Here is an 11222-nt window from a genome sequence, read left to right as displayed (position 1 = left end):
ATCGTTGTGTCCATTTGAATTTAAAGAAACAAGTTAATAACTTTGGGAGATGGAGAACAGAAAGAAAAAAGAAAAAAAAGGACTTGTTGCACCCCCCCAAAAAAAAGAATTCTTTTAAACACCTAATCCCAGGTTGAAGTGCTATTTCTGGAATAAATTATTACCAAGCAATGACAACAATTAAAACACACACATGCAAAGCAATTATACGAATGTCTTGCAGAGCGGCTTTATGCTGGGAGTATCCATTGGTTCTCACTCATTTCAGTAACTTTCAGCAAGTTCGGAGATTTTGTTTTTGAAACCTTTCTGAGCCTGAACAGGGGCAAAGATTGTTCCGACTAATCCAACAGAGAATGGTTTTCATCCAGTCTCTGGAGAGGACCAAAGTGAGTTGCTCTTAAACAAAAAGGCAATTTGCAAAAGGCCAGAACAGAAAGATGAACATGGTTTCCGGTAGAGGATGAGAGCTCGGGGCCTACAGAGTGGGTGGCCTCACACCCTCGGCCAGACTCTCCTCCGGGCTGGCTTGCAGAGCAGGAGGATTTGGACCTGGCCTGGGGAGAGAGGGCGGCAAGACAGAGAAGGAGCAAAGACACAATAGATACAACCCAACGGGTGCGTGTGTGGCTGTGTGTGTGTGTGTGTGAGCATTTACACCACAAAAGGACGTGTGTGGGAGAGCACAGGGCGGGGACGGACGGCCAGTCAAGACGGGGCAATGCCACAGCCTGGAAAGGACATGAGAGGGGACAGAAGTGTGGCTCCTGGGATGCATATTTGGAGAGAGACAGAGGTGCGTGTGAAGTGGGGGATCTCATTAAAGTCTGGGGTCCAGGACAGCTGTGGATGTTCGTGTCATACTCACTGGTTCAAATCAGTTCAATATTTGTTTTAAAATTTTTTAATAGTTTAAAAATTTTTTACTCCCACAAAAAAAAATAAAGTCATCATTTGTTCCTTTGATTCACTGAACGTTTTTTTTTCTTTGGGGTGGATGTGTGTACACCTGGCCATGCTCAGGGTTTACCCTGGCTCTGGGCTCAGGGTACCACATGGGGTGCCAGGGATTGAACCCAGCTCAGCTGTGTACAAGACAAGATAGTACCAGTTCTACGACTTCCGCGGTCCCTGAAGGAGTGACTTTCCATGGATGGCTGCATAAACATTCCTGGGACATGGGGGGGAAGGGGAACAGAGGTGATGAGACAGCAGAGGGAAATGGACAAGTGGGTAAATGGGTCATTTATTTTTCAAAATTTATTTATGTATTTATTTTTGCCGGGGGTCACGCCCAGCGATGCACAGGGGTTACTCCTGGCTCTGCACTCAGGAATTACTCCTGGTGTTGCTCAGGAGACCATATGGGATGCTGGGAATTGAACCCGGGTCGGCCGCATGCAAGGCAAACGCCCTACTCCGCTGTGCTACCGCTCCAGCACTAAGTTGCATGCCCAAGACGAGTGCCTTAAAAAAGAAAACCAAAATGAAACAAAAAACTGCTTCCCGTTCTGATGGATGTTTCCTCCTCAAGCCAGGGCACCAGTCTAGATTCTGGGGGGCTGTGCGTTGTGTGGAGCATAGGGGAGGATGGGACTCTGGTGTCTGTGTGCCCCCAACTTTGGAGCTGTCTCCTGCAAACAGCACCAGGGATGAACCGACCATTTGGGACCAGCTCTGGGGGGCTGGGAGGATGAGCGGATGGAAGGAGCTGAGACGGACGGCAACCGTGGACGCGCAGCAGACCCCGGCAATCGCCACTCAAGAGTACAGAGGAGGGGGTCTCCCCGCAACCAGAACTCACAGTGGGGTGGGGTGGCGGGTGCGCTGTGTCACAGGGAATTACAGCACAGTAGAATTCATGGGAAACGCATTTCCCTTCCTTGTGTCCTCCATCTTCAGCAGCCTGGCAGTGGGCTGGCCTTGGGGATACTCCTGGGTCCTTGCTGGGGGCTGGGTGGAGGGAGGGAACTCTGCCTCCTGCAAAGCCTGTGCTCCCTGCGGCCCCAGACTTCAGAGCAAAGCTCAGATATGCTTAGGCCCATCTGCCTTTTTCTTTTCTTTTCTTTTCTTTTCTTTTCTTTTCGGGCCACACCTAGTGATGTGAGGGGCTTACTCCTGGCGGTGCACTCAAGCATCACTCCTATTAAAGAGAGGAAAGACTTACCTAGATTCATACAAACCAACATAGTGCCATGGAGCATTAAAGAACATACTGAAGGTACAAAAGAAGAGAAGAGCAAGCATTTCACCTTACTCACGGTGAGGTGCAATCCACCCATTTGCTGTGGGTCCTAGTCAAAAGAAGCTTAAATCTGTAGCGAAAAAGGATACAATTTAGCATCATGTTTAAATCTTGACTTCCATTTTCTAAGAGCACTGTACCAGGAGTCTAGCCAATCTGTCCAATATCTTTTCCATAGAGCTTACCAAAAATTCACTAGAACAATTCTGCAGGCGTAATTCAAATTTTCTTGTAACAATACAGTTTGACAACCTCTAACCTTCTGCACATTCCTTAACATTCATTCCGTCCTGTAAAAAAACATCTTCACTTTCACAGGATCCCTTTCCCTTTTCCCACTGACGATATCTCCATCATTTATCTTTCTGACTTAAGACATACATCTATATTCCTGTCATCCCACAAGTTTGAACTCTTATTTTACTGATCTTAGTTCAACACGATCTCCCAAGTTTGGACACAGCTACCAATAATCTCACTTAACATAACAAAACTGTACTCTGCAGTGCTATTTCAAAAGCATTAGATCAGTTCTAGAGCTACTCAAAAAGTCTTAAAAATGCTCACAATTAAAGCTCTTACAAGGTATTCACTGGGCAAAAGATCACTTGACATTGGAAGTTAACCAGAAGACGTCTTAAAATTTTGATTTCCAGGAAAAAGATTAAAACAGTCCTAGATTATCATGCAACATTAAGGATTTCACACTTGTGTACAAAGCTCTCTGGAGATCAGGGCTGGTGACAAGGCTTTGCATGGAATAAAGTTATCAAAATAGTAGCATGTACTTTCAAGCACTGGACATGCTGACTCACAATATAGTTAGTAAAATTTCCCACCTTTCCCATGAAATTCTCCATTTTCAGAAACTATTACAGCAAGCTGACATCTGAGATGAACCCATTTTATAACTCTAGAAACTCATGTTGAAACTAAACCATTAGCAGCCTCCCTGACTTTGCTGGCAACAAAGTCGCAGCACCCGCCTCCTAGGAGACATCCAGGCGTTCCCAAGTTCCTTTATCACACCACCAGGGCGCCCCCGGGGGCGTGACCTGGGCTCCCGGACACGACTGTCAGCCACAGTCCGAGAAGGCTCACGCCTCGCACCGACAGTCACCATGCCAGTCAGGACCTGGCCTTATGCGATGGCGATTCCCAGTTTCGGGGTGCCTTACTTACCCCGAGAAGAGCCCGTTGGAGACGGCCGGGGCAGCAGAGCAGATCTCGGTGGGACCTCCAAATGTTAGGGTCAAGACGCTCGCTGCCCGTGAAGGAGACTCCAGGAGACTTTCTCATGCAACACGCACAGGGTTTATTGTCCAAGCATGCTGGGGCTCACTACATGTCCTGAAAACAGGACAGAGGCAGAGAGCCCCGAGCCAAAGTACAGTGGGATTTTATAACCAAGAGTAAACAAAGGAATCTGACAGTACAGCAATCTGCAGCTTTACCAAGAACAGCACGACACTTGACAAGATGAACTTCTTCGGAACATCTGAGCACATGTCCCCATATCCGGGCCAGCCACAAGGTCATAGCAGGGTGTAGGTGGGAGCTACCTTATGACTCTTTTGAGCCAGCTTTTGCAGCTCTAGTTTCACAGCTTTTACAGTTCTCTGGTGAACTCTTTCCTACCACTTAACTCTTTCATGACTATTAGCCCGGGCGGCCCTTACATTTCCATCTCTGGCCTTACAGTAGCACAGGGTCCAAGGCATTTGCCTGCAGGAGGGATGTGCTTCATATGCGTCAGCCCCTGCAGCCCCCAAAGGAACGCTGATGAGTAAGGCTCAGTTTGGGCCAGGGAGAGGGCGCCAAGCTTCGGAAGCTTCTGGAGCGTGGGAGCTGACTCCATCACAGCTGCCAGGTGAGGCTCTGCTAGCACCGCTCACCAGCCCACTGCACTGCTGCTCGCTCAAAATTTCACGATTGACTTAGATTTGTTTTGTCTTTTTTAAAATGTTATTTTCTTTGTGAATTTTTTCAATCCTAGTGAAATACAGAGTTGATCATGATTGGATTTCAGTCATATCACGTCCCAACACCTGTCCCTTCACCAGTGGACATCGCTCACCACGAATCTTCCCGGTCTCCCTACTCCCCCAGACAGGCAAGGCCCCTCTCTCTCCCTCCTCCTTTCTGCAGTGCTCTCTCTCTACCCCTCTCTCCCTCTTTTCTCTCTCCCCCTCTCTCTGACACACGCCTTTCGGTTTACAATACAGACATGGAAAGGTTATTATGTGTATCTCTTTACCTACTTTCAACACCCAGTTCCCGTCCAAAGTGATTTCCAACCATTTCCAAGCATTATTGCCAGACTGGTCCCTACTCTATCCTAACTACCCTCTGTCCCCAATGCTTATGGGAGCTTCCAACCATTGACCAGTCCTCCTGGCCCCATTTTCCTAACCTTGGATATCAATCTCATATTTATGTATATATGTATATTATTATCATTTCTGCTCAGGGGACGCAGCTGTCAGCAAAACACCTGTGAGTGATCTCTCACTGTGTGTGTGTCTCTCTCTTCCCAGAGTTCTGGAGCCCAGCAAGCACCGGATTGTCATCAGTGATCATCAGAGAAACTGGCTCCCTGCAGCTGCCCCATTTAGGGGTCCCCGAGAGCAAGAAAACGGACCTTCGCCCACACCCCTCAGCTCAGAGTGCCCACGCCTGACAGGGGGCAGGAACTTCCCAGACACACAGGCACATGTGTTGGCACAGCAGCACTTATCATGGAGGGAGGTACCCCCCAGCACATCAGTCACACTCATGGGGGGCACTGGAATAGGCTGAGCTGGTGGAACGACAACGGTGACGGTTATTGAGGCAGCAATGGCAATGCCAAGGATTGTGGCGGTGGTGATGGTGGCAGGAATAGCTGTCGCATGGTGCTGTGGTGATGATGCTTTGGTGGTGAAAATGGCACCTTTGTTGGGGATGCAGTTGCGGTGATGATGGTGACATGGTGATGCGGACAGAGCTGGCGGGCCGCTCTGCCGATCAGATCATGCTGGTGATCTGGTGATCATGGTCTGAGGCTGGTCATGGTCATTTTCGTGGTGGTGGTAATCATGATGTCGGGCATAAAATGAAGTCATGCACAAGTTCGATGACTCTTGGTGACGATATGGTGAATTTGGCGATGAGATGGCAAGATTAGTGACTTTTGGCATGGCTATTATGGGGGCATTTCCGTTTTGGTTGACTGTGGCACAAATCTGGTGAATTTGGCAATGCTACGGCAAATTTGGTGACTTTGGCACTAGAGCTTTTGGGGTAGTTTGGTTTTGGTTGGCTGTGGCACAAATCCGGTGACTTTGGTGATGCTATGGCAAATTTGGTGTCGTTTATCTCTGCTGTTTTTTGTATTTGTTTTGGTTGGCTGTGGCACAATTCTGGTTAATTTGGTGAACTGGTACATTCAGTGAAGTTTGGCATTGCTATTTTTTTGTTATTTCTGTTTTGATTGGCTGTGGCACAAATCTGGCAAGTTTGATGATATTATGGAAAATTAGGTGATGTTTGGCACCACTATTTTGCTATTTGTGCTTTGTTTGAATGTGGCACAAATCTGGTGAATTTGGCACACGGCGGTAAAATTTGGTGAGGTTTGGCACTGCTGTTTTATATTTCCGATTTTGGTTGACTTTGACACAGATCTGGTGAATTTGGTACACTGTGGCCAAACATGGTGAATCTGGTATTGGTATGGTGAATTCGGTAACGTTTGCCACTGCTGTTTTGGGGAGGTGTTTCCGTTTTGGTTTGCTATGGCACGAATTTGGTGGGCTTGGTGACATTGGGACAAATTTGGTGGAATTTGGTGGCTGTATGGTAAACATGGCCATGATACTGGCAATGTCGGCAATCTAATGCAAGAATTATGATGTCTTTTTATCGAAAAAAGATTTTCAATAAAATTCTTCAGTAAAATGTTTTTATTGAAAGAAAGTTAGAGAAATGTGAGGGGGTGAGAAAGAGATCACGAGGGGGGCTGGATGAAACAAGGCAGACAGGGTCACCTGGGGGCAAAGGCAGGGGTGGCTGGCCAGATCTTGACTCCCCGGCCTTTGACTAAGCTGCAGTTCCCCCAAGCTGCCACGGGAGGGCGCGCTTCTCGCCGGCGGGGGTGATCTGGCCAGATCTTGATTTGATCCAGCTCTTGTCTAAGCTGCAGTTCTGTCGAACTGCCACGGGAGGGCGCCCTTCTCGCTGGGGGGGGGTGGCCCTGGCCTGCTTTTAATTATCCAGCTCCTGTCTGAGTTGCAGTTCTCCAAATCTGCCACGGGAGGGCGCGCTTCTCGCCGGCGGGGGTGATCTGGCCAGATCTTGATTTGATCCAGCTCTTGTCTGAGCTGCAGTTCTGCCGAACTGCCATGGGAGGGCGCCCTTCTCGCTGGCGGGGGTGGCCCTGGCCTGACCTTAATGTTCCAGCTCCTGTCTGTGTTGCAGTTCTCCAAAGCTGCCACGGGAGGGCGCGCTTCTCTCTGGCAGGGTGGCCCTGGCCTGATCTTGATTCTCTAGCCTGCGTCTGAGCTGCTGTTCTCCCAAGATGCCACAGGAGGGCGCCCTTCTCGCGGGCGGGCTGGCCCTGGCCTGATCTTGATGATCCAGCTCTTGTCTGAGCAGAGTCTCCTGCCCCTGCGCCTGGCTCTCCTCACTGGGGCCCCTTGGAGGGGGGAGGGTTGAGTTTCTCTCCCCCCGCCCCGCCCCGAGCAGAGCCACAGCAGCTGAGGACCTCTGGAGCCAGCCACGGCCATGCTGGGCCCACTCTCCACACGTCCGGATGGGCCTCATGCATGAAAGAACTGGCAGAGGAACCCAGGCATGCGGGTCCCAGGGCTGAGGTCTCCAAGCCTACTCAGATCGGGACTGGGCCTTCTCCACCCAGACCCCTTCCTCATCTTCCAGTAGGTAAACGTCACACCCACCAGCTGCCGCAAGGGCCAGGTTGGTCCCATCAACGGCCAAAATCCAGAGACTATAAAACCCAGCTCCCGGAATAATGACATCTTATTATCGCGTTCTTACTTTGGAGAACCCGGCAGGCTAACCGAAAGTATCCTGCCCACATGGCAGAGTCTGGCAAACTTCCCGTGTCCTACTCAATATGCCAAATACCAGTAACCATGACGGGGCTCATTCCCTAATCCTAAAAGAGCATTGAAATGGCTCTTTTTAAATCTCAGGGCTAGGAAGAAGGAGACATTACTGGTGCCTGCTCAAGGAAATCGACGGACAACAGGATGATCCTGATCCTGATCCTGGTGTATATTATGGGCTGGAGCAATAGCACAGCGGGTAGGGGGTTTGCCTTGCACGCTCCGCCCCTCTCGGAGAGCCCGGCAAGCTGCTGAGGGTATCTCGCCCGCATGGCAAAGCCTGGCAAGCTACCCATGACGTATTCAATATGCCAAACACAGTAACAAGTCTCACGATGGAGGCGTTACTGGGCCCGCTCAAGCAAATCGATGAACAGCGGGAGGACCGTGACCATATATACCATGTTCCACAAAATGGGTGCTTACTTATATTTGTGAAGGGACTCGGGAACCATATCCAGCAGTGCTGAGGCTCCTCCGAGCTCTGCTCAGGCATCACTCCTGGAGGGGATGCTGGGGACCATAGGAAGTGCCAGGGAAAAGACTCTGGGTTTGCTGCTTGCTAGGCATCAGCCTTGCCCCAGGGCTCTCTCTCCAATCTAGAGTTTACTGACTTACAACCTCGTATTACAGAATATGCACAGTACGATGTAATATTTGTATATCCTGCCAAGTAACCATGATTCATGTATAGACCGTTTGAATTCCCTACCATAGATTCTAAAGTCAAGGACTGCTATTGGGGATTATGTAGGCTAAAAGTGACGGTCTTGTTCAAGCTCTTTCTCCAGAAAGATCAACCTGAGGACACGTGCGTCAAACGTACAGGAGTTGGTGCTTATAAACATCTTTGGATCTGTTCATTTTGGGTTAAAAATATAGCAACTTCCAGTTTCTTTCCCAGACTTTATGGATTGATGGTGTCTGTACTGCATGGTGTCCCTTTCATTTCTTCTTGTGAAATAGCTATGGAGAATCACTGAAGGTATTCATTTTAGGCTACGTTGGTTAGGAAGCTTTGCAATAATACAATAAAGGTTTTATTTGTTTTGGGTTTTTTTTTGCTTTTTTGGTCACACCTGGCGATGCACAGGGGTTACTCCTGTCTCTGCACTCAAGAGTTATTCCTGGCAGTGCTCAGGGGACCATGTGGGATGCTGGGAAGTGAACCCGGGTCCGCTTCGTGCAAGGCAAAGGTCCTACTCATTGTGCTATCTCTCCAGCCCCCTGTGTAGGGTTTTTTATACCTTTAAACCTCACCAGTGGTTCTTTATTTTCCTTTTTTATAATTTTATTTATTGAATCACCATGATAGCAGTTACAAAGCTTTTGGGTTTAAGTTTTGGTCATACAATGAAACACCCGTACCTTCACCAGTGCTCATTCTTCACCACCAAAACCCCTAGTATACCCCCACCCCACACCCTCCCCTTACCTGTGGAGGAGATGATTTCCACATTACTCTATCTCTACTTTGATTTCATTCAATATTTTGACACTGGATCCACTATTATTATTTGGGATTTTACCCCAAAATTCAGATCTCCTGAAAAGGCATCAGTAGACAATTTGTTTTCTATTCCTGGTTATGAATAACATATGGTGTCGTGTGGCTGCAGTAGTGGCTGTGCGATTTTGAAATTCCAAAATTTTAACAATTAAATCTGGAGGAATTTCTTCCCAAAACCTGCTGGGTTCCAGGATTTGTTCCTGAGTCTGTGGGATCATGGCCATTAAGCAGATTGATCGGGAGCCAGAAAGGCCGTTAGTGGGTGGTGACTAGGGGTCTTGCTGGGATGGGGAGGAAAGGGCTGGTCCCACCCCATCCCGTGAGGCCCCACGTGTCTCATCACTGAGGGCCCAAACTTGACTGTCCAGTGGCCTCTGGAGGATGGCGGCCACCGAGCCGCCAAGGGGGAGCAGGTGGAGGGACAGCACCCTTTCTTCCCTGGAATGGCTGAGCGACAGTAACCTACTGCAGGTTCTGGATGCATTTCTGCCAAAAGCCACTGGATTCCGAGATTTGTGTCTGAGTCTATGGGATCATGGCCGTTAAACAACTTGATCAGAAGCCAGAGAGGCCGTTTGTGGGTGACGACTTGGGGTCTTGTTGGGGAGGAAAGGGCCAGCTCCACCCCCATCCCATGAGGCCCTACGTGTCTCGTCACTGTGGGCCTAAATCTGACTGTCCAGTGGCCTCTGGAGAATGGCGGCCAGCGGGCTGCCAGAGGGAACAGGCCAAGGCACAAAATCTATTCCCACCTGGGGTGGCCCAGCGCCTCTAACTTACTGCAGGGACTGGACACATTTTTGCCAAAAGCCGTTGGGTTTCGAGATTTGTTTCTGATTCTCTGGGATCATGGCCGTTAAGCAGTTCAATCAGGAACCAGAGAGGCCATGTCTCCAATTATATAGCTGAACTGGAGGTGGTTTGTGGGTGTATCTCCCACATATCTTTTACCTGTTTACTTTCTTGGTCAACTCTGCCTCAAGTTTTTGGGGTCTGGCCAAACGCACGGCAGCAATTTGGGGGTACCTGGAAGTCTGAAGGCGCCATCAGGCTGCTGATGCACTCGCCTCACAGGTACAGACTGACCTGCTGGTGGCACCATACCCCCAACCCAGTGCTTCTTAGGGTTTACTCCTGCCTCTGCACTTAGAGATTGCTCCTGCCAGGGCACAGATGACTGGATGGGATTCCTGCCATCGAACCCAGATCAGCCACATGCAAGTACCCTACTCACTGCACTATCTCTTTAGCCCAAGATAAACGCTTTTAAGAAAATGGTTTACAGGTCCAGAGCAATAGTGCAGCTGGTAGGGCATTTGCTTTGGCCAATCTGGCTTCAATCCCTGACATTCCATATAGTCTGACCAAGCACTGTCAGGAGTGATTCCTGAGTGCAGAGCCATGAATAAGCCCTAAGACATCACCAGGGGTGGCACAAACATAAAGAAACAAAAAGAAATTGGTGTATCAGAATTCCATTGTAGAAACTGTTTGACTTATTTGACTCTATAATTCTTGATTGTTAGCCAAAAATCTTTTATAAATGAACCTGAGCATAATCAGTTATCACTGGCAAAAAGAAATAATTTTATTAAGTAGATATAGGACACTTGTTTGCTCAAATTTTAATACTGCTTTACATAGTTTGTGAAACAATTTCAATAATGGTTATTACTAAAAATTTCAATTGATACAGATCTTTCACTTGTCAGACAGTTGATAATCTCCAGAGGAAAATACATCAAAAGCATATATACAATGATAGAAGTTCTTATTATACATGTAGCCTGGATGGTACATTATTTATCACTTTTTACAGAACTAGAAAACATTCAAGTGAAAAAAATAGATTCAAACTGGATGATAAACTTCTGATGGTTGAGGTCCTTCATTTAATTTTTTTGTGATAAGAAAATCCAAAAGAATTAATGTTGAATTTCTCATCATACATCATCTAAACGCACAGTCAAAAAAAGTAAAGCTTATAAAAACAGTAAATTGGTTATTATAGGTGTTTCACAAGTACACTGTTAGGTCATCCATCAACTGCTGGAGATTTCTGCACAGTGCAGAGAATGGGGTGGCCGGGCCGAAACCATTGTTGTCGTAATTGTTCAATTGTTGAGGTCGTCCCCCTTCCTGGAGAGCAGCCTCGGACATCATCTCCACTTTATTGTTGAGGTCCCGATTCTTTCTTTGGAGGTCCACAATCACGGAATTCAGGAAATCAATCTGTGGTAAAGGAGAGCGTGAGACGGTGAGCCATCTGCGGGAGCCATCGGAGCCCGCCACAGAGGAGGCTGGGCCCCGCTTCCAGTCCCCGCCCCAGGGTTTGAGGCAGCCAGAGCTCCCCTTTCCC

At 48.2% G+C, this 11222-nt stretch overlaps 1 pseudogene; it reads right to left on the bottom strand.

Moving 5' to 3' along the window:
- Nucleotides 1-2309: 2309 nt before the first annotated feature.
- The window catches only part of LOC130021555 (vacuolar protein sorting-associated protein 33A-like), a 61977-nt pseudogene continuing 53064 nt past the window's right edge, over nt 2310-11222 (bottom strand).

Source organism: Sorex fumeus, unplaced genomic scaffold (assembly GCF_029834395.1).
Source record: "Sorex fumeus unplaced genomic scaffold, SorFum_2.1 ptg000017l, whole genome shotgun sequence".
Classification (NCBI taxonomy): Eukaryota; Metazoa; Chordata; class Mammalia; order Eulipotyphla; family Soricidae; genus Sorex; species Sorex fumeus.
The sequence above is the reverse complement of the archived record's forward strand: the minus strand, read 5'-3'. Positions and strand labels throughout refer to the sequence as shown.